Source organism: Thalassophryne amazonica, chromosome 23, assembly GCF_902500255.1.
Source record: "Thalassophryne amazonica chromosome 23, fThaAma1.1, whole genome shotgun sequence".
Classification (NCBI taxonomy): Eukaryota; Metazoa; Chordata; class Actinopteri; order Batrachoidiformes; family Batrachoididae; genus Thalassophryne; species Thalassophryne amazonica.
Genome location: NC_047125.1, coordinates 2,137,937 through 2,162,775, shown reverse-complemented (window position 1 = coordinate 2,162,775; position 24,839 = coordinate 2,137,937). Strand labels below are relative to the sequence as shown.

At 41.6% G+C, this 24,839-nt stretch overlaps 2 long non-coding RNA genes across 2 annotated transcripts in view; one reads left to right on the top strand and one right to left on the bottom strand.

Moving 5' to 3' along the window:
- LOC117504894 overlaps positions 1-24,839 on the bottom strand; it is a 797,517-nt gene that overhangs the window by 304,545 nt on the left and 468,133 nt on the right. The gene's annotated exons all lie outside the window — the stretch shown is intronic.
- On the top strand, positions 8,299-21,194 carry LOC117504860. Its single transcript, XR_004558914.1, has 3 exons — positions 8,299-8,388; positions 18,648-18,778; positions 21,170-21,194. It is a non-coding gene; the product is annotated as an uncharacterized LOC117504860 (long non-coding RNA).

Genomic DNA, 24,839 nt, shown 5'->3' with positions numbered 1-24,839 from the left:
TACAGAGCTGGAATTGGTGTTGTCCTCATGGTCCCAGTGCAAAGTCTCAAGGCTCTAGCCTGGACAACATCTAACTTTGCCAGTACTGACTGAGCAGCAGAACCATACACCACACCCCCGTAGTCAAAGATAGAACGGATCATCGCTCGATAAATCATTAACTGCACTTCCCTATCTGCACCCCAGGATGAGCCTGTGAGACATCTTAAAATATTTATAATCTTGCAACACTTACCCACCATTTTCTGTACATGCTCCCCATATGTCAGTTTTTCATCCAGCCATATACCAAGAAATTTGAACACTTGCACTCTCTCAATAAGTTCACCATACAGTTTTAAGCTGTGATTGCCAATGTTCCTTTTCCTTCCAAAGATGACAAATTTAGACTTGGACACAGACAGTCTAAAGCCCCACTTGTCTGCCCAGCATTGTACTTTATCCAATGCAGACTGTATCTGACAGAAGAGGAATTTAACATTTCTACCTCTTTTCCAAAGAGCACCATCATCTGCAAACAGAGACTTTCCAAAGCTCTCTCCCACCGCTTCAAACATATCATTGATCATGACATTGAACAGAAACACCCTCCAACACGGACCTCTATACTGCGCTCACTCAAGAAGTTTTTGATCCAATTAAACATTCTGCCAGTAATCCCTGCATCGAATCGTTTAAAGAGAAGTCCCTCTTTCCAGAGCATATCGTATGCTTTTTCGATATCTAAAAACACAGCTAAGACAGATTCCCGGTTAACTAATGCCTTTTTTATTTCACTGTCCAGGACTACCACTGAGTCCATAGTGGCCTTGCCCTGCCTAAAGCCATTTTGGGCAGGAGTAAAATACCCTCCCTTTTCCAGTTTATAAACTAGTGTATCCGTTACCATCCTCTCCATGATCTTACACAAAACAGGAGTTAAAGCAATAGGCCTGTATGACAGAGGATTACTCACCTCTTTACCTGGCTTTAAGACGGGTACAATGACAGCATGCCTCCAGTCCCGAAGAAGCCGTCCATCCCCCCCACAAAGTGTTGATTAGACACAACATCTCATCTAACATGTCATCATTCAAATGCTGAAAGAGTCCATACCCCAGTCCATCCTTTCCAGGTGCTGTGTGGTTTCCTTTCCTTATAGCCCTTGTGAGCACCTTCATAGAGAAGAAAAGGTTAGTGGGATCACTGTTATCTTCACTATAATTTAACTTAAAGCTTTCTTGTGCCAGCCGAGTATTCCTAATACTCATAGCTTCACCGCTGATATTATCTTTGCTGTGCACACTTTGGAAAGTCTTCCCTAGGAACTCAGCCTTTTCATTGTTCCCTACGGCCACTGCAGCTCCCTCTTTCAAAACAGGGATAGATACCCCTCTATTGATGCCGGTCATACGATGGATCATGCCCCACACTTGTTTAATTGAAGTTTGGGATCCCAAGGTACCACAGTACTTCTGCCAACTCTCTTTCTTTGCCTGCTTAATGACCCTTCTTGCCTTAGCTCTACACCTTTGAAACTCAACGACATTAGGGTCAGTTGGGTACTTCCTAAGTTTTCTATATGCGTTATTGCGTGCTGTGACAGCATCAGCACAGGCTTTAGTCCACCAAGGTATGATTTTCTTTTTTTTCCTCTGCTCCCTCTTTGGAACAGATTTTTCAGCAGCTGCCCTGACAGCACTTCAAAAGGACTCACAGTAATCCTACAGGCTTCCTTTACTGTTTACACTGTTACTCACCTCCAATAGACACTCATTAAATTTATCCCAATCCCCTCTCTTAAAATTAAATTCATCTAGAACTAGTTCATCTTCAATCCGCAGGGATCTGTTAAATCCAGTCAAAATGGGAAAGTGATCACTCCCCATGGTGCAACTGCCAAACACATCCCATTCCCCACATCTTGCAAGTTCAGGGGAAGCGAAAGTTAAATCAATGCATGATGTTGACTTGTTCCTTATATCAAATCTGGTAGGTCTACCATCATTCAGAACTACTAAACCATGCCGGTCCATAAAGTCTGACCCATTTGAATCCTTCTTCTCATTGCCCCACAAGGGGTTGTGCGCGTTAAAGTCGCCTGCCCAGACCACTAGGGGTCGCACTTGACTCCTTATATGATCCAGTTTATTTATGTCAAGTGGCAAACATGGATTGTAAAAGTTCACAACTGCAAACCTCCCAGTAGCTGACCAGACTTCAATCACTACACACTCCAGATCTGTCTCAATATTTAGTCTGCGATGCTGAACGCCTTGTGCAATAAACGTGGCACAACCCCCATCCAATGTAATTCTATCCTTACAAAAACAGACAAAACCAGGGATAACAAAATCTAAGCACGGCTTTAACCAAGTTTCTTGAATACAAGCTATTTTCGGCATATGGTCCTCATTGAAAGCAGCAATAAATCCCTTGAGCTCCTGCCCGTTAGCAACGAGACTCCGCGCATTCCATTGGAAGATATTATGGAACAGCACCATAAAGCTAAGTAGACCTACTATCCCCATCTTGCGATTCAGTGCCTGTCTGCCCCTTGTCCTTTCCAAAAATCATATTGTACAAATCCTCTGGACTAATGCATGTGATCCCAAAGATCTTGCGCGCACCTTCAGACACAGCTCGGACAAAGTCAGAGTTATTTTTAGCCTTCTTTGAAGTGCACAATACTTCAGCAATAACCACTAGGAATGTTACAGTGCTTACCACCACCGCAACAACTGGAGAAGTAGGGGTGGCAGTGGCCACAGGGGCACCCTGCTTCACCTGCTTCAGAGCATCAGCATAACTTACACCTTCATTAACTTCTCTATAGTTCTGGACTTTCACTGCTTGCCTGTAGTGTTCACACTCTCTGTTGCCAGCAATATGACCACCTCCACAACTTCCACATCTTAGGGCAGCTACCCTGCATTCAGCAAAATCGTGGTTGCCCCCGCACTTTCCACATCTGCGCTCCCCCCTGCAGGCAGCAGCAATGTGCCCATAGCGCTGGCATTTAAAGCATCTTAACGGAGGTCTCCTGTACGGCTGTACCCTGAATGCTAGACAACCCTCATAGACTTTCTCAGGAAGGGCATCTCCCTCAAAACTCAAAATGACGGTAGCTGTGTCCCTTTTAACACCCTCTCTGAATACCCTTATCCGGGTCGCATCCACCACCTTAGCTCCTTCCAATCCCCTCACCAGATCCTCCATTGACAGTGTTGGGTCCGCACCCTGTTTTAAAGAAATGAGAGTCACAGACACTGTAAAGAAACCAGTCAGAGAGATGCAAATATATTTTATGCTTTGCGCAAAGGAGGAGAGTAGGAGCGGGCAGTAGCATCTTGTACGTGCTCAGCTCCAAAGCTCTCCTAAAGTCTCCTCCTCTGCCTCAGCTTTTTATTTAGTTCACCAACATGAGAAAAAAACAAACAAGGACAGTCAGGGAGTGGTGACACATGAGTCATGTCTGCATGGGGGAGATAACAAAGCAAGGTAGCAGCTGGAACCTTCCATTCTTGCAACATGAGCCTTGTGGCTTGTCAAGACAGGATAAGGCACTTCATGAAGAATCTCACCATTACGGACGCAGAGACCGCTCCAGGTTTGACGCCACAGTCTGTGAAGGAGGATTGGGTGAGGTCTCACACTCTTCAGGTCTCTGCGTCCGTAATGGTGAGATTGTTCTCCCGACGTCGATCTCACACGTCTGCTCACAAGGTCGAGTCTCTGGCAATCACACACTGTGCATTCAAGGTTTAAGTGCAGCAATCTCTGATCAAGACAGAATACACCACAGCTGTGAGTCCTGATGACCTGCATGTAAAAATAAGCCTCAGGTGTTCAGGGTGAGGTCCTAATGCTCAGCCACTCAGACCTGAATGCATACCACCTGGTGGGAGAAACAGAAAACAAAAACAAAGCCAGCCAAACACCCCAGCACACAACAGATATTGAAAAGCCCACAACTCCAGTTTAAGTTTGAACTGTTGGCGTGATGAGTTAACACACTCTTAGCCTATGAAGCTTTAGCTGAAAATGTAATAAGACAAGTGGTTAAAGTGGACAAATTTTCTATTGAAGTGTGTTTTGGACATGACAAACTCATGTAAATAAACGATAAACAGGGAGGATTATGTCAAGGATTTTATATAGTTCATGCTTATATTATCATTTATTTCCTTTTATGACTATGTGTACTTTTCCTCTTTGTGAGAAGAGGATGTTTTAAAAAGAAAAACTTGTTTGTCTGCATTTTTCATGAAGTGCCTTATCCTGTCTTGACAAGCCACAAGGCTCATGTTGCAAGAATGGAAGGTTCCAGCCGCTACCTTGCTTTGTTATCTCCCCCATGCAGACATGACTCATGTGTCACCACTTTCTGACTGTTCTTGTTTGTTTTTTCTCATGTTGGTGAACTAAATAAAAAGCAGAGGCAGAGGAGGAGACTTTAGGAGAGCTTTGGAGCTGAGCACGTACAAGCTGCTACTGCCCTCTCCTACTCTCCTCCTTTGCGCAAAGCATAAAATATATTGTAGTGATTGAAGTCTGGTCAGCTACCGGGAGGTTTGCAGTTGTGAACTTTTACAATCCATGTTTGCCACTTGACATAAATAAACTGGATCATATAAGGAGTCAAGTGCGACCCCTAGTGGTCTGGGCAGGCGACTTTAACGCGCACAACCCCTTGTGGGGCAGTGAGAAGAAGGATTCAAATGGGTCAGACTTTATGGACCGGCATGGTTTAGTAGTTCTGAATGATGGTAGACCTACCAGATTTGATATAAGGAACAAGTCAACATCATGCATTGATTTAACTTTCGCTTCCCCTGAACTTGCAAGATGTGGGGAATGGGATGTGTTTGGCAGTTGCACCATGGGGAGTGATCACTTTCCCATTTTGACTGGATTTAACAGATCCCTGCGGATTGAAGATGAACTAGTTCTAGATGAATTTAATTTTAAGAGAGGGGATTGGGATAAATTTAATGAGTGTCTATTGGAGGTGAGTAACAGTGTAAACAGTAAAGGAAGCCTGGAGGATTACTGTGAGTCCTTTTGAAGTGCTGTCAGGGCAGCTGCTGAAAAATCTGTTCCAAAGAGGGAGCAGAGGAAAAAAAAGAAAATCATACCTTGGTGGACTAAAGCCTGTGCTGATGCTGTCACAGCACGCAATAACGCATATAGAAAACTTAGGAAGTACCCAACTGACCCTAATGTCGTTGAGTTTCAAAGGTGTAGAGCTAAGGCCAGAAGGGTCATTAAGCAGGCAAAGAAAGAGAGTTGGCAGAAGTACTGTGGTACCTTGGGATCCCAAACTTCAATTAAACAAGTGTGGGGCATGATCCATCGTATGACCGGCATCAATAGAGGGGTATCTATCCCTGTTTTGAAAGAGGGAGCTGCAGTGGCCGTAGGGAACAATGAAAAGGCTGAGTTCCTAGGGAAGACTTTCCAAAGTGTGCACAGCAAAGATAATATCAGCGGTGAAGCTATGAGTATTAGGAATACTCGGCTGGCACAAGAAAGCTTTAAGTTAAATTATAGTGAAGATAACAGTGATCCTACTAACCTTTTCTTCTCTATGAAGGAGCTCACAAGGGCTATAAGGAAAGGAAACCACACAGCACCTGGAAAGGATGGACTGGGGTATGAACTCTTTCAGCATTTGAATGATGACATGTTAGATGAGATGTTGTGTCTAATCAACACTTTGTGGGGGGGACGGACGGCTTCCTCTGGACTGGAGGCATGCTGTCATTGTACCCATCTTAAAGCCAGGTAAAGAGGTGAGTAATCCTCTGTCATACAGGCCTATTGCTTTAACTCCTGTTTTGTGTAAGATCATGGAGAGGATGGTAACGGATAGACTAGTTTATAAACTGGAAAAGGGAGGGTATTTTACTCCTGCTCAAAATGGCTTTAGGCAGGGCAAGGCCACTATGGACTCAGTGGTAGTCCTGGACAGTGAAATAAAAAAGGCATTAGCTAACCGGGAATCTGTCTTAGCTGTGTTTTTAGATATCGAAAAAGCATACGATATGCTCTGGAAAGAGGGACTTCTCTTTAAACGATTCGATGCAGGGATTACTGGCAGAATGTTTAATTGGATCAAAAACTTCTTGAGTGAGCGCAGTATAGAGGTCCGTGTTGGGGGGTGTTTCTGTTCAATGTCATGATCAATGATATGTTTGAAGCGGTGGGAGAGAGCTTTGGAAAGTCTCTGTTTGCAGATGATGGTGCTCTTTGGAAAAGAGGTAGAAATGTTCAATTCCTCTTCTGTCAGATACAGTCTGCATTGGATAAAGTACAATGCTGGGCAGACAAGTGGGGCTTTAGACTGTCTGTGTCCAAGTCTAAATTTGTCATCTTTGGAAGGAAAAGGAACATTGGCAATCACAGCTTAAAACTGTATGGTGAACTTATTGAGAGAGTGCAAGTGTTCAAATTTCTTGGTATATGGCTGGATGAAAAACTGACATATGGGGAGCATGTACAGAAAATGGTGGGTAAGTGTTGCAAGATTATAAATATTTTGAGATGTCTCACAGGCTCATCCTGGGGTGCAGATAGGGAAGTGCAGTTAATGATTTATCGGGCGATGATCCGTTCTATCTTTGACTACGGGTGTGTGGTGTATGGTTCTGCTGCTCAGTCAGTACTGGCAAAGTTAGATGTTGTCCAGGCTAGAGCCTTGAGACTTTGCACTGGGGCCATGAGGACAACACCAATTCCAGCTCTGTAAGTGGAGGCGGGAGAGATTCCTCTGAGCCTGCATAGGAAAAAGGTGACCTTTAATTATATTGTTAAATTAAAGGGGTCTGGTAGTTCACTCATCTCAACTACTGTGCTAAATGATTGTTGGGAATTTAGTCAGGGTATGAGTAAGACTGTAAGGAAACCCTATTTGCATTGCATAAAAAATCATATCCAGGAACTTCCCTTTTATAACAAGGGAATTGTGCCCCCTGTGCTCTGGCTCCAGATTCCTCCTTGGCTTTGGCGTGAGCCAAATATTGATCTGACAATAAGTCATTTGTTAAAGAATGGGTCCAAGGAAAGCTTGGCATCTCATGTGAGTATCCATCTTGGAAATAATTGGAATGGTGTAGTTAGAATATTCACAGATGGTTCTAACGACCCAAATAGTAACAATGTTGGTTTTGGGTTTTATGTACCCCATCTTGACCTTCGACAGAGTCACCGCCTTCCGGACGGCCTGTCTTTCTTCTCAGATGAATTAACTGCAATTTTGTTGGTGTTGTGGTGGCTTGAGGAAAGTGGAGTCAAGAGTGCAGTGATTTGCACTGACTCTTTGTCATCTCTGATGGCCCTGGAAGGAGGTGAGGCTTATAAAGCTCGACCAGACATTATTGATGAAATTTTGATTACAATATACAGGTTAGAGGTGGTGGGTTTTGACGTGGCTTTTCTGTGGGTGCCGGCTCATGTTGGAGTTGAAGGCAATGAAATTGCAGATGGCCTTGCTAAGGCAAGCTTAAAAGAAGTGAGCACTCATTTTAAAGTGCCTTTTGGGAGAACTGAGTGTCGCTCTTTTGTTATGGATGCCATAGGAAAGCAGTGGCAGCAAATGTGGGATGCTGAAATTAGGGGAAGAAAGTCACATGGTATTGTTCCTTCAGTTAATGGCACCATTATAAGATCTGGCCTCTCTCGGCAGGATGATGTCAAGCTGACTCGTCTCCGGCTGGGCCATTGTGGGTTGGCTAGTGGGTTGTTCCTCATTGGAAAACACAAAGATGGCCTTTGTGAATTTTATGATGTCCCTGAAACAGTGACTCATTTTATTTTGCATTGTTCTGCTTATGCAGAGCAAAGAAAAGATATGTTCTGTGTGCTTACATCCAGGACCATTCTAGGTCAAGGAGCTTCCCCTAAAGAGACGGCAATGGCAGTCATAAACTTCCTGAGGAGCACAGGGTGTTAAAATAAACTGTAGGGCAGATAATTCCTTGTGTTTTCTAGGTGCACATTCTGACAAGTGGGGGGCAGCAATGCACTAGCCGTACCCAGTCTGCCGGAAATACAAAGAAGAAGAAGAAGAAGCTAAAGCTAGTTAGCTGGAGACGCTGGAAACTCTTCTCTGAACAGATCAAACTTCACTCTGTGATCCTCGAATAAGTTTTTTAAAGAGCTCCAGAAGCACAAAGGTCGACAGTAAACCGGAAGAAGAAGAAAAGGTGAAGTTAGTGTGAAAAGATGGAAGAGCTGAGAAGGTTGTTGAAACAGCGGCTAACTGTTGCTAATGTTGAGATATTTTAGTTGGTAGAAACAAACAGATCGCAGAGCAGCAAGAAGAAACGAGTGGATTTAAAGAAGAGAAGAAACTAGTCAACGTGCTGGAAGCTGTTTTCAAGCCTGAAGTTCTCTGGTCCAGAGCAGGTTTGTCCACTAAACTTTTGTATTCAGGTCTGTTTAAACAATGAAACGTGGCCTTGCATCAGCGCCGTCATGACGATTTTCAAGTTTAGGGTGTTTGGGTCCTGATAATCACGAAATGAGGATAAAATGTAACGAAATGGAGCAGATTGAACCAGACTGACTCCAAATAATTACTTTGATTTAATTCTTTAGCTTTTGTTTTTGTGAGATGAGCTCAGTTCATGTAGTTGGGGCAGGTGCGCCATCTGGTGTTGAAGAGATGGAACCTCAGTCAATAAGTCAGTCTGCTCCATTTCTCTCTGTTTAACCCCCGTTTCGTTATCAGTCCCATTTCGCTTAAAGTAATAAAATAAAAGTAATTAATTGAATCACATTCAATCATATTTGGAGTCAGTCCATTTCATTACTTTTTACCCTCATTTCATGATTATTAGGCTCGATTTTGCTCCATTTCCTTCATTTTGTATTTTAGTATAGCCGGGTTGTTCACTCTGTTTTCTCAGATAATTTTGCTTAAATTGTTTGAAATTTGTTGATGTTCCATGGAATAACCCTGCTAACACCAGACTGATTTTTATGTCTAATGCAGCTTTTTTTAATAAGTGACAATTCCTTTAACACAGGTGTGATCTATCAGTAGAACGAGTTGAACATAGACATTATAAAGAGGAGACGCTGCATCGACCGCTGCTGTTTATTAGAACAATCCATCGTAACTCTGAATACTAAACTGATTTTCAATGGAATCTTAAATGGAATAGTTTTGACTAGTGATGGCAATTTCGAAGCCTCATGAACCAATGAGTCACTGCAACACAACTGGCTGAAAATCGACACACTGCTTCGATGCGTTTGATACAGTTTGAAGGGTGACATCTGCTGGATTGTTTTGAAAATTACCTTGAGCGAGTGCCCTGACAAATGTTTGCATTAATTCATGACTGATGTGGTTTGTTCTTGGAAAATAATAATAATAAAATGTCATATGTATTATTGTCTTTTTTAATGTAATAAATAGTCCCTACAGATGCACACATAATAGTTATGAAAGCCTTTATTGTAGACTATATGTAGATTTGTGTTATCATTCCTCAAACTATATTTGGATAAAATGTGACGGGAAAAGTGAGAAAGGCATGTGCTTCTGCAAATGGTGCTTATGTTGCTGTAATTTGTAAATTAGAATAGAGGGGATAGGAGACGGTGATTGTGCAACTTTCAACAATTTTTATTATAAAAAAAAAAAAGAATAATTTCAACGGTGCTGGACTTTAATCGGCTCCTCTTCTGCCTCACCACCTCTCCAGCTTTGGAGAAGACCCACTCGCAAGGCACTGATGTTGCTGGCATCAACAAATATTTCTTTGCCATTCTCTGTAAATTGGGATAGACTGCAACTCGTGTCGCCCAGTATTTGAGCAGGTCTTCTCCTCTGGAGGTAGGCATATGTTGGGTCAAACCTTTGTAGTAAAGCCCTGAAGGCTTTGCTCTCCACTATTTTGAACGGTTGTGCATCTTCCACAACATAGTCCACCAGTGTCTCATCCAAATCAGCTCGTCTGCCTTTAATGGAAATACAGTATGACATGCTGAGCTATTTTTGTTGATGAGTATGTTTTAATCTTAGATAAAGAATAAACTATATCTTACATGGCCTGATTCCTGCTCCAGGAGCAGCACCAGAAGCAGCAGCCATTGATGTCTCGGGATGTTTGGACCTCAGGTGTCATTGAAGACATATTGTTACTGTACGTCAGCTCTTGAGCACAAATCAAGCACTTGTCCTTTTTGGGACTTATTAGATCAAAGTGCTCCCAATCAATTGATTGTGCTCTTTTTGGAACTGGCTCCTCCATGTCCCTTCCTCACCACGACTCACTCTCTCTCACACACACACTCACCTTTCTCACACCTTTCACTTAAACTAAATCACAGCTCTTCAGTCACTCAGCTCAGTCTCTGATCTACCTATAATATATAGTCTAACGTATAACCGGTGTTGATGTACTGTGTGAATAAATGTTTTATATGTTGTGTTTGGTGTGTGTCTGTCTATGTTAGATCCTATGTGTATGTAGCTAACTATACTAAGTTAACTCTAAACAAGACCTAAATATAAACTAATGCTTTCCTTGCCTCCGATTTACGTGCTAATTGGTAATAACAGTGTCACTAGCAATCTCGTCCTCTCACAAACCCACGGTTTGAGCCGCGATTCAGATCTCATTTAAATACTTGGCGGGTCGTATTGACATGCCCAGATTATTCATATTTTCCGCGAAGTTCGACACGTGGTGTGACGTAACGAGGCCTCGCTCGCAGTGGTCACGTGATGGGGGCGTGCTCGAAACGCTGCTCACTGACACTTCTGGTTCACAAAGCTCGATGCTGTGTCGAGCAGCCTGACTCGAGCTTAACACCACTAGTTTTGACTGTGCTGAATGTTTGGTCTCCAAAGTAAAGGTCAAACGTTGACATCCGTTGGATTCTGTGATGTGACCTGTTACTCCGTAACATGATAACTAAGCAGGACAGATGGTGCAAACTATTTCTTTTTAGAACCCTATCAACCCAAAAAATAATTTGCATCATTTTTTACCAAAATTGGAACAGCTTTAACTTTTGACCCCTGTACAAACTGAAACTGACCTTTGTCACCATTTTTACTGTTTTTATCCCATAACTCCAGCACATTCAGTCATAGATAGTCCAAACTATGCCTTTTCGGAATCTTTATGATCAGATAAATAATGTGGTATAGTTTTCAACATGATTGGAGCATTTTTAAATTTTGATCCCTGTGTAATTATTTACTGACCCCTGTAGCTCATTAGAGGTCAGCTCCAGGATGTCTCCATATCGGAAAATAAACACAAGTTAATTTAGAATGTGTGTGTCAAATTTTATGCTTTTATCACAAACTGAACAATTGGTATGGAAATTTTAACTAAGCTGCACCACGATGGCACACTGGAGCATGTTCTTTAATTTCAATATAGTTTCATTTATATGGCACCAAATCACAACAAAGTTGCCTCAAGGCGCTTCACACAAATAAGGTCTAACCTTATCAACCCCCAGAACAAGAACACAGTCATGTTCTTAAAGTACAGTCTTTAAGTATTTTTTATGTGTGAGCTCTTGCTTGCCTCTACTGGTGGTTGGCTCTCACTGCGGTATTGTATCACTTCCTGTTCCGGAGCACAGCGGTGTTTTTCTGTATCTGTTAGCTGTTTAATCTGCACAGTTAGATTGATCTAGTTAACTAGATAACGATTTGTTTCACAGTGTAATCTTCACGTGCCTTAACTAAAGCACTCCCTCTGCTGAATCACCTCTAAATTATTTACACATTATTCACTTTGTGTGTTTTTAGGAATCCGCTAGCTTAGCGCAGCTACTAGCTCTTAGCCGGTTTAGCATGGCGGCTTCTCCTATCTCTCCCGCACTTTTCTGCTCTGGGTGTGAAATGTTTAGTTATTCCTCGGCCTCCTTTAGCAGTAATGGTACTTGTAATAAGTGTAGCTTATTCGTAGCTTTGGATGCCAGGCTGGGCGAATTGGAGACTCAGCTCCGCACCATGGAAAATTCTACAGCTAGCCAGGCCCCTGTAGTCGGTGCGGACCAAGGTAGCTTAGCCGCTGTTAGTTTCCCTCTGGCAGATCCCGAGCAGCCGGGAAAGCAGGCCGACTGGGTGACTGTGAGGAGGAAGCGTAGTTCTAAACAGAAGCCCCGTGTACACCGCCAACACGTTCACATTTCTAACCGTTTTTCCCCACTCGACGACACACCCGCTGAGGATCAAACTCTGGTTATTGGCGACTCTGTTTTGAGAAATGTGAAGTTAGCGACACCAGCAACCATAGTCAGTTGTCTTCCGGGGGCCAGAGCAGGCGACATTGAAGGAAATTTGAAAGTGCTGGCTAAGGCTAAGCGTAAATTTGGTAAGATTGTAATTCACGTCGGCAGTAATGACACCCGGTTACGCCAATCGGAGGTCACTAAAATTAACATTGAATCGGTGTGTAACTTTGCAAAAACAATGTCGGACTCTGTAGTTTTCTCTGGGCCCCTCCCCAATCGGACCGGGAGTGACATGTTTAGCCGCATGTTCTCCTTGAATTGCTGGCTGTCTGAGTGGTGTCCAAAAAATGAGGTGGGCTTCATAGATAATTGGCAAAGCTTCTGGGGAAAACCTGGTCTTGTTAGGAGAGATGGCATCCATCCCACTTTGGATGGAGCAGCTCTCATTTCTAGAAATCTGGCCAATTTTCTTAAATCCTCCAAACTGTGACTATCCAGGGTTGGGACCAGGAAGCAGAGTTGTAGTCTTACACACCTCTCTGCAGCTTCTCTCCCCCTGCCATCCCCTCATTACCCCATCCCCATAGAGACGGTGCCTGCTCCCAGACCACCAATAACCAGCAAAAATCTATTTAAGCATAAAAATTCAAAAAGAAAAAATAATATAGCACCTTCAACTGCACCACAGACTAAAACAGTTAAATGTGGTCTATTAAACATTAGGTCTCTCTCTTCTAAGTCCCTGTTAGTAAATGATATAATAATTGATCAACATATTGATTTATTCTGCCTTACAGAAACCTGGTTACAGCAGGATGAATATGTTAGTTTAAATGAGTCAACTCCCCCGAGTCACACTAACTGCCAGAATGCTCGTAGCACGGGCCGAGGCGGAAGATTATCAGCAATCTTCCATTCCAGCTTATTAATTAATCAAAAACCCAGACAGAGCTTTAATTCATTTGAAAGCTTGGCTCTTAGTCTTGTCCATCCAAATTGGAAGTCCCAAAAACCAGTTTTATTTGTTGTTATCTATCGTCCTCCTGGTCGTTACTGTGAGTTTCTCTGTGAATTTTCAGACCTTTTGTCTGACTTAGTGCTTAGCTCAGATAAGATAATTATAGTGGGCGATTTTAATATCCACATAGATGCTGAGAATGACAGCCTCAACACTGCATTTAATCTATTATTAGACTCAATTGGCTTCGCTCAAAATGTAAATGAGTCCACCCACCACTTTAATCATACTTTAGATCTTGTTCTGACTTATGGTATGAAAATTGAATACTTAACAGTATTCCCTGAAAACCCACTTCTGTCTGATCATTTCTTAATAACATTTACTTTAATTGACTACCCAGCAGTGGGCAATAAGATTCATTACAGTAGAAGTTTTTCGGAAAGCGCTGTAACTAGGTTTAAGGATATGATTCCTTCTTTGTTATGTTCTCCAATGCCATATACTAACAGTGCAGAGTAGCTACCTAAACCCTGTGAGTGAGATAGATTATCTCCTCAATAGTTTCACGTCCTCATTGAGCACAACTTTTGATGCTGTAGCTCCTCTGAAAAAGAGAGCCTTAAATCAGTAGTGCCTGACTCCGTTGTATAACTCTCAAACTCATAGCTTAAAGCAGATAACCTGTAAGTTGGAGAGGAAATGGCGTCTCACTAATTTAGAAGATCTTCACTTAGCCTGGAAAAAGAGTCTGTTGCTCTATAAAAAAGCCCTCCGTAAAGCTAGGACATCTTACTACTCATCACTAATTGAAGAAAATAAGAACAACCCCAGGTTTCTTTTCAACACTGTAGCCAGGCTGACAAAGAGTCAGAGCTCTATTGAGCCGAGTATTCCTTTAACTTTAACTAGTAATGACTTACTCATAAAACTTACAAACTTACTCATAACCATCCCAAAGACATATCGTTACCTTTGGCTGCTTTCAGCAATGCTTGTATTTGGTTAGACTCTCTCCGATTGTTCTGTTATTTTCATTAGTTACTTCCTCCAAACCATCAACATGTCTGAGACCCCATTCCTACCAGGCTGCTCAAGGAAGCCCTACCATTAATGGCTTTTAAGGTGGCAGTAATTAAACCATTACTTAAAAAGCCATCACTTGACCCAGCTATCTTAGCTAATTATAGGCCAATCTCCAACCTTCCTTTTCTCTCAAAAATCATTGAAAGGGTAGTTGTAAAACAGCTAACTGATCATCTGCAGAGGAATGGTCTGTTTGAAGAGTTTCAGTCAGGTTTTAGAATTCATCATAGTACAGAAACAACATTAGTGAAGGTTACAAATGATCTTATGGCCTCAGACAGTGGACTCATCTCTGTGCTTGTCCTGTTAGACCTCAGCGCTGCTTTTGATACTGTTGACCATAAAATTTTATTACAGAGATTAGAGCATGCCATAGGTATTAAAGGCACTGCGCTGTGGTGGTTTGAATCACATTTATCTAATAGATTACAATTTGTTAATGTAAATGGGGAGTCTTCTTCACAGACTAAGGTTAATTATGGAGTTCCACAAGGTTCTGTGCTAGGACCAATTTTATTCACTTTATACATGCTTCCCTTAGGCAGTATTATTAGAAAGCATTGCTTAAATTTTCATTGTTACGCAGATGATACCCAGCTTTATCTATCCATGAAGCCAGAGGACACACACCAATTAGTTAAACTGCAGGAATGTCTTTCAGACATAAAGACATGGATGACTTATTTCCTGCTTTTAAATTCAGATAAAACTGAAGTTATTGTACTTGGCCCCACAAATCTTAGAAATATGGTGTCTAACCAGAACCTTAATCTGGATGGCATTACCCTGACCTCTAGTAATACTGTGAGACATCTTGGAGTCATTTTTGATCAGGATATGTCATTCAATGCGCATATTAAACAAATATGTAGGACTGCTTTTTTGCATTTGCGCAATATCTCTAAAATTAGAAAAGTCTTGTCTCAGAGTGATGCTGAAAAACTAATTCATGCATTTATTTCATTTAGGCTAGACTATTGTAATTCATTATTATCAGGTTGTCCTAAAAGTTCCCTGAAAAGCCTTCAGTTAATTCAAAATGCTGCAGCTAGAATACTGACGGGGACTAGAAGGAGAGAGCATATTTCACCCATATTGGCCTCTCTTCATTGGCTTCCTGTTAATTCTAGAATAGAATTTAAAATTCTTCTTCTTACTTATAAGGTTTTGAATAATCAGGTCCCATCTTATCTTAGGAACCTCATAGTACCATATCACCCCAAAAGAGCACTTCGCTCTCAGACTGCAGGCTTACTTGTAGTTCCTAGGGTTTGTAAGAGTAGAATGGGAGGCAGAGCCTTCAGCTTTCAGGCTCCTCTCCTGTGGAACCAGCTCCCAATTCAGATCAGGGAGACAGACACCCTCTCTATTTTTAAGATTAGGCTTAAAACTTTCCTTTTTGCTAAAGCTTATAGTTAGGGCTGGATCAGGTGACCCTGAACCATCCCTTAGTTATGCTGCTATAGACTTAGACTGCTGGGGGGTTCCCATGATGCACTGAGTGTTTCTTTCTCTTTTTGCTCTTGTAGAGAAAGGAGGGGTCTACAGGGTGAATATAATAATGTCTTGGAATATTGAAAATGATCACTGGCGGATAATTTGAAGTTGGGGGCAGCACTTAATTAATCAGTTTAATTAATCAGTCTCAAACTTCTTTAGGCGTAAGCTCCGCAGGTCTGATCTGACACCCTTTGTAAAACCATACAAAAATCAGACAACGTCACGAGTTTAAGATATTTATTTAACCCTGGCAGGAGTTAAATAACAAGACATATCACAGTGATCAATTTGTTCTGACGGCATCAATTAGCAATGATTATACGATGTTCTGATCGTTTGGTTTCGTAGCGGGAGTTGTAGAGTAAAATTCGTCCTAATTTAACCGGTAGTTTACTTTGGTATTTGTCAACCTGAGAGAGAGTTAATGATTTTAAATAGAGTTAAATAAAGCCACTCTGTTTATCTGACAACATAGCCTGGTCTTACTTTGCGCTGTCTTCGTGAGGTCCGATGCTGGAATCGTCTGGTTCAGTCGACGCTCTGTCTACCACACAGCCTCGTCGAGGACCTTGACAAAGGTTCTGTCGGTCCGACCCGCTCGGCCTCGTCAGAATAAAAGTTTGAGCGTCTTTATTCTCTATCAAAAATCAAAAATTCGTCTTTCGTTGTCGTCTTTTGGAAGCTTGGTCGAATCACAATTCAATGCAAAAAGAGTTGACTTCAGAAGAAAAAGGTTCGACAAAAAAGGAATTTGGATTTTTATGAAGAAAAGTATTTTAATTTGGAATTCAAAAAAGGAGAACTTAACATGTCCAGCGCTTTAACTTGATAAAGGTCGCAAAAGTTATCTGTCGAAAAGAAATATAGTAAATTCTTGTCGGTAAGCCATCAAGAATGGAAATCTTAGGTAGCACGTGGATTCAGACAAAGGGTCGTAAATGACGGCTTTAGGCGGCATCTTTACCCAAGGAAAAGAAAAGATGATAGAGGAAAGAGAGCGTAAGGAAAAAGAGAGAGGCGTTCTCGGGCGCGGGCTCTTTTAACAGGGTTAATAAGCTCCACCCCCAAGAATTCGGTGTAATGTAATTTCTGGGGTCCTTTGTCTAATTTTTATATATATAAAACAGCGAGGTTCCAACATTCCGCTTTGAAACCAAATCATCTTGCAGAATAAATCTTGAAACTGTTGACCTGAAATTATATACCACACATATATATTGTGTATAAAACACATTAAGTAAACATTTCCAAATAAGCAAAGCATAACATCAAATATAAAACTTTCATGCATGTATAAAGAAATAAGACATGTTTCCTTTCCTTCTTTTTTTTGTTACAGACAATATAATGACATTCCCTTTAAACTGTAGTCGGGACATTTTGAGGTTTGCCGGACGACCGTAGCCTGCTCTTCCCAAATCGTCCCACAGGGGTCGCTCTTGCTCCATGGTTAAAGTTTATATTTATCCAACAGGGCGGTAAAGGGCGTTGAGCGTGCATCTGGTTTTGGGTAACTGATAAGAGTTCACAGCTATGTGGAGAATGCTTTTTGGTTAATCTTAAATCCTTAAAGTGTTGGGGGTTTGTTGACAGATCCAAGCCGTGCCTGGCTTGAAAGTCTCTTCTTTGACACCTGGAGATATACCAGGCCTGGCTGTAGGGGGTTTTATCTCTGTTTAAGGGAATTCCAACCCCATCTTACTGCAAACTGAAGGTGGTGATTTGTATAATCACAGCTTTCCGCTACACTCTGTATGCACCACTCTGCATTTAATCATTAGTGATTGATCTCTGCTCTCTTCCACAGTATGTCTTTTTCCTGATTTTCTCCCTCAGCCCCAACCAGTCCCAGCAGAAGACTGCCCCTCCCTGAGCCTGGTTCTGCTGGAGGTTGCTTCCTGTTAAAAGGGAGTTTTTCCTTCCCACTGTCGCCAAGTGCTTGCTCACAGGGGGTCGTTTTGACCGTTGGGGTTTTTCTGTAATTATTGTATGGCTTTTGCCTTATAATATAAAGCGCCTTGGGGCAACTGTTTGTTGTGATTTGGCGCTATATAAATAAAATTGATTTGATTTGATCTCTGTTGCTGCCCCTTTGCCATTGGTACATGTTCACAATGAATTCGTCGTCGTCAACTTTGGCCTCAAGAACAGCTATCTCGCACTCGTTGATAAGGCAGGCTGGCTCGTCCCAATGCTGGGGATCATCACCGTCCATGGCACTAGTAACAGGAAACTGTCCGTGTCAGACGAAGGCTACGTGCACACGCAGGTTAGTCACAAATGTTTGAAACATGCGTACATAGTTGATAAAACGTTCTTAACGCTGTTGTTACTGTATGAAAACGTTGCTTTACAAGAATGCTTCATTCAGTTCATCGAGGCTTTAGTTATTAATTCAGATGTTGTTGCGTTCGTTCAATCCGTCGGACATGTGAGGTCCAACGAGGATTAACATGGTCAAACAAAATGCTAATGTTACAAAAACTAAACACACAATAAGAAATTGACAAAAATGACAGCAAAACAAAATACGGTTGTTGACAGCATTCGTTCAAATTTTATGAGTTTAAAAACTTTGACAAAGTGCCAGCTGCAGCAACGAAGCTGAGCAAAGGTTAAATGATGCCAACGAAAGTCCAGATTTGGGACTTTCGTTTGGGCTTTGTTGTCCTTCCTTAGTGCTGTGTGAGCGGAACTTTAGGAAAACCTTCATATCTGGTGATGTCTGGGAACAGGGTTGGTGTCTCCTGCTTTAGAACGTCTGTCCCAGCACAGGGACATTTCGCTGTTGTCTCACACTTGTGATTGGTCAGCCTGGGCAGCAGAGCAGCAGCAGATGGTTAAATCGGCCTGTTTTTAGTCTTTCCTCCACTTGGTCGTTGACTCTCTCTTTCTTTTGTGTGTTTTAAAGTCTTTCTACAAACATGTCTGAAGTCCAACAGCTGAGGGACACGTTGAAACTACAGCAAACACCTGCTGATGAGGGAATGATCACAGACCAGGAAGAAGAAATGTGTCATTTAAAAGAAGAGAACAAAAGAGGTAAAGGGCTGGATGCTGTTTTTAATCCTCCAAATCTCTCCTACAGAACAGGTTTGTTCACTCAGCTTAGTTTGTCTTACTGATATTTTATAATGTGTTACTGTAACAGTCAAATATTTTACTCCTCTAGTATTCCTCCAGAGATTCTGTCAATACTTAGACAACAGGATGAGGAGGATTTTGATGAAAGATGCATGTAAAATCTCTGGATAATTTCTTAATGAAGGAAAGTGATGTCACCGTTCTCAATGTTTCATCTCCCTTTGTCCAAGATCAGCAGGGACTTTGTATTTAGAAATGAACAAAAGTAACTGAAAGGATTCTGGTGGCAGTGATTTGTGTATTCTGGCATGTAGAGGTTTGGTTTATTTTGATCCAATGCTTGTCAGTAAAAGGTGAACATCAGTAACCTGTTGTACTCGAGTAAGAGCAGCTCTGGTTATGAGCAAACCAAGAATAATTATCTTTACTCACAGAATCTATTCATCACTGCAATATTAATTCAGATCACCGTGACTTAATTAAATAAAATCCATTATTTTCTACAGCTCCCATCAACAACCCAAACTGGGGAACTTTTCCTTGGTAACGTCGTACTATTAATAGCCGGCTTTGTGACCAGACGTGACATGTCAACCTGAATAGTGTAAATGTGGAAGTGTGCAGAAATGTTAGATTAGATATACTTTATTGATCTCACAGTGGAGAAATTCCGTTTACACTCCAGTTACCTCAGACAGCAATTAGTTCACAATTATTACTTGTTTGCTGTAATAATGGCACACATCAGAATTAAAGGCAACACGTGTTTTCAAACACAACAAATGTGTGTGTTTGAAAAAGAGAAAGAGAGGCTGTGATGGAAGTCCAGTCCCAGAAACAGTCTTTGTTAAAGTAGACCTGCATTGAAATAAATGCAGTCAGATCTTTGGACCAAAAAATGACTTATATTTACACATAAGATCCTTCTGAATGTAGTAAAGTAAATGTGCAAACTCAGATCTGTCATTCAACGGAGAAATCTTCATTTTAAAATGACAAATTTACAGCTAAAATTTAGCCCTCCGCAAAACTGTCATAACATCCGAGACGCTGCCGAGATGTCAGGGAGAAGACCCTCTCCCAGCATGCATTGCGCGCGCCAACTGTAATTTGTGGATTTACGTCAGTTTGCATCTGCACCTCTTTCTTCTTTTTCTTGTCTTATATGGAAGGCTCTAATTTTTTTAAAACTTCATATTGTCTTGCAGTACGCTTGGTGAGTACACATTTCTTTTATTTGTGCTTGAAAATTATTTTTGGGGACTTTTTCATACGCCCGTTTGAGTGGTGTCGCATTGAAAATCTACTGTCTCACCTCCGGTGTTACCATCGCAGGGTACGGAGGCGAGACCCGCAAATAATCCAAGTCATTAAAAAGATATAAACCTCTCTCAGCGGCCACGGAGCTCTGCGGCTCCGATTACCGAGATGTGCAGTGCTGCGGATTTTGCCGCAATAAGTCTGTCCTTGCAGCAACATGTGTCACCAGCCGCTCCACATTAAAACAGCGAGCGTAGTCTCTGGACTTGTGCCACGTTGGCTGCAGCTCCATTCAGTAGACACGGGGGTGTGAGTGGCCCACTGCGGCATTTACCGAGCCACTGCACTCGGTAAGTGCATCGGAGGCAAAGAGCGAGGCGTTGGGGAAGAACGCTGTTGATAAGACCACAGCAAAAAAGGCTCTGAAGCCTGCTGACTTCTTTTTAACCCTTGAGATACAGAGCAAGTCTGCATCCAAGGACCACAGGGTACGAGGAGGCACATAAGGCTGAACAAGTTCAGCAAGATAGTTGAGTTCATGACCGTTTAGAGCAGAGGTCTCAAACCGGTTCCAGAAAGGGCCAAGAGGGTGCAGGCTTTCTGTGCAACCACCCACTCCAGCAGGTGATTTCACTGATTAACTGATTTCACCTGCTCAAAGTGATTAACATCACTTTGAGTGAGAAGGTCTCAGAAGACTGTTTGAGACCTCTGGTTTAGAGCCTGAAATGTCTAACAAAATCTTGAAATCTAGTGCTTGAGTCGGTGAAGGGAAGCCAGAATGTCTGTGATCAAACCTCCTGGTTTTCATCAAAACTTGATCAACAGTAATTCTGTACCATCTGTAGACATCAAACAATATTTTATAGCAATCCAGAAAATAAAACACTGCAATAGTCATTTGTGGAAGACAAGATGTGAATTACAATTTGTGAAATTTAAAACAAATGCTGATGTACATTTCCACTTTATCAGTTCCATCAGTGTAATAACTTACTGTCATCAGGTCAAACTCACCACTGATACTTTATTTTAGTGAGTGTTGTCATTAACATTTGTTGTTAAATTAATTGTATTTTTTCTTTGCAGACATGCAGCCGTTGTTGGTGATTAAAGAAGAAACTCTCCCTGAACACCAGGAATGGAATCTGAGTGTTGACCAGGAGGACATTAAAGAAGAAGAGAAGCTGTGGATAAGTCAGCAGGGAGAGCAGCTTCAGCAGCTGGAGGAGGCAGATCTCACTAAGTTTGGTTTCACTGCCGTCCCTGTGAAGAGTGAAAATGATGAAAAACCAGAGTCATCACAGCTTCATCAATGCGGAAGTGATGAGAGCACAGAGGCTGAGCCTGTAGCCAGCAGCTCATCTGTACACAGAACACTGACAGCAGAAGATGATGGAGAGGACGATGGAGGACCACAACCAGCCAGCAACTCGGGTCCAAACAGTCATTTACAACCAGATACCAGTGGCAGGAGTTCAGACAGTTCTGGAAGTGAGACTGATGACAGTGATGACTGGAAACAGACCAGAGAACTTCAGTCAAGTTTTAACTGTCAGAAAAATACCAATATTGTTGGTTCAGGCAACACTGATGAAAAACAATTTAAAGGATCTAAATATGGAAAAGCATCTGGTCACATGAACAACTCAGAGCAACAAAAGGAGAGGCAAGCAAGAAGAAAACCATTTAGCTGTTCTGATCAGAGTAAAAGACAGAAACAGAAGGGCACTCTGAACAAACACATTAAAATTCAGACAGGACAGAAAGCATTTCACTGTTCTGAGTGTGGTCACAGGTTTGGAGAAAAGGGCAACCTGAACAGACACATGATAATTCATACAGGACAAAAAGCATTTGTCTGTTCTGAGTGTGGTCAAAGATTTGGACGAAGGGACAGCCTGAAAACACACATGATAAATCATACAGGACAAAAAGCATTTGTCTGTTCTGAGTGTGGTCAAAGGTTTGGACTTAAGAGCCACCTGAAAAGACACATGATAATTCATACAGGACAAAAAGCATTTGTCTGTTCTGAGTGCGGTAAAAGATTTGGCGAAAAGGGCAAGGTGAACAGACACATGATAATTCATACAGGACAAAAAGTATTTGTCTGTTCTGAGTGTGGTCAAAGGTTTGGACTTAAGAGCCACCTGAAAACACACATGATAAATCATACAGGACAAAAAGCATTTGTCTGTTCTGAGTGCGGTAAAAGATTTGGAGAAAAGAGCAAGCTGAACAGACACATGATAATTCATACAGGACAAAAATGCAACTGTAGACCCCAGGGTTGGGGTCCATTGCACTCTGTAAAAAAAGAAATTGAAGAGAAATAAAAAAAGACAAAAAGTATTTGTGTGTTCTAAGTGTGGTCAAAGATTTGGGCACAAGAGCACTCTGAACACACACATGATAATTCATACACTGCCCAAGTAAGAAAGACATCACTTGTAAGAATCTCACAATCCAAAAATCAAACTTTGTCAAACAAAAACATTTCTCAGATAATGAAATAAAAACGATGCAACAGGAGGTTGAGAAAATGAGACGGCATCTGCCCTCTGACGCAACCCATTACACCACCAAAAAATTATTGCCCTCAAAAAAAGTACAACCCCGAAAAAACAAACCATCCACTGCCCCCCGAAAAAAACAAACCATTTACTGCCTCCCGAAAAAACGAGCAACTCACCAGCTCATCTACAAAATAATATACAGGTGCACACAGACCCAGAACAGCAGGAACTAGAAGAGGAATTGGCAAATAAGATTGAAGAAAGAAGAAAAATGGACATGAAAGAGCGTCCAAAGCTGACTAAACTAAAGGAGAATAAAAAATTCAAAAATATCCTTCAAAAAGTTAACATAGGACTGACCAAACTGGTCCCAAAAGGAGCCACATTGACAGAGTTAAACTCTGTAAATTATGGAGCGGCATGGTACATACAAAGTAAATTAGCCCCACAAGATTTGGAGAGGAACAGTACCACAAATAAGAAAAAGAATACCATACCACGATGGAAAAAGAAATTACAACAAAAAATCAGCTGCCTAAGAGCAGAGATCTCCCAAATGGCCACAATTTTGGGAAACAAGAACCACAAAAAGAATCTTCTTAAAAAAATAAATTGCATTAAAAGAAAATACAATGTTGAAGACAAACTGCTAGGTGGAAGGATGGCTGAACATCAAGCCTTAGTAAAAGCTTTCGCAGCACAAATTAGGAACAAAGACAAGAAAATACAAGCAAAACAGATAAACTATTTGCAACAAACCCCAGACTAGTGTACAGAAAGCTGGCAAACGACATAATAGAAGTACAACAGCCACCTGAGAGAGAGGAAATTGAAAAATTCTGGAGACCACTCCTTGAAGACCCAAAACAACACCAAGAGGCTGAGTGGATTGAAAAAATACAACAGAAAAACAAAGACAAACAACAAATGCCAGCAATTGTAATCAATGAAGAAGAGATCAGAAAGAAAATGAGTGAATACAGTAACTTCAAGGCACCTGGCATCGACAAAATCCCAAATTTTTGGCTCAAAAGACTGACAGCATTACACCAACATTATGCTGTGGCTTTCACAAAAATATTCAGTGGAGAAGAGGACACACCAGACTGGCTAACGACAGGGAACACAAGCCTAATTCCAAAGACCAAGGAAACACAGCTTCCCAACAAGTACAGACCCATCTGCTGCCTAACAACAACGTACAAATGGCTGACAGGAATCATAACTGATGCCATTTATGAACATCTTGACACTGGTGGCTACCTGGAAAATGAACAGAAAGGATGTTCCAAAAGAAGATTAGGAGCTAAAGACCAGTTACTGACAGACAAAGCTATCCTGGAGGACTGCAAAACAAGGCAGAGGAACCTCAGCATGGCTTGGATTGATTACAAAAAGGCATTTGACAGTGTACCACACTCCTGGATCATGAGGTGCTTAGAACTCTACAACATCAATGAGGAAATAAGATCTTTCCTGAGAGCACAAATGAACAAGTGGAACACCACCATCACCCTCAATCACACAGAGGGACAAATAACAATCCCAGACGTACGAGTTCAGAGAGGGATACTTCAGGGAGACAGCCTTTCACCTCTCTTATTCTGCTTAATCATGGACCCGCTCAGCAAGATCCTGAAGGAGCAAGACATCGGATATGACTTAAGTAAAGACAAAGGAAAGGAAAACCAAAAACTTATGAACCATCTGTTGTTCATGGACGATTTGAAAATCTATGCCAACACAAAAAACGGAATCACTCAGCTCGTGGAAACTGCCCATAAGTTCTCAAAAGACATTGGCATGGAATTTGGACTGGATAAATGCTCAAAATGCACAATGACAAAAGGAAAAAAGACAAAAACCGAAAACATACAATTGGATGAAGGGAGCTACATTGAAGATCTGGCTGCAGACTCCACATACAAATACTTGGGAATTGAACAAAGTAATTCAATTGAGCACAAGAAAATGAGAACAAAAACAACAAAAGAATACCTAAACCGCTTAAAGATCTGCAAAACACAGCTGACACCAAAAAATAAGATCACAGCCATAAACCAGTTTGCAATACCAGTGGTGACCTATGGGTTTGGCATAGTGAACTGGCCACAATGTGAGCTTAATAAATTGGACACAAAAACCAGGAAAATGCTCACCCTCCACAAAATCACATACAGAAATCAGTGCATGGACAGAATATATCTCCCTCGCAGAGAAGGCGGTATGGGTCTTACTGA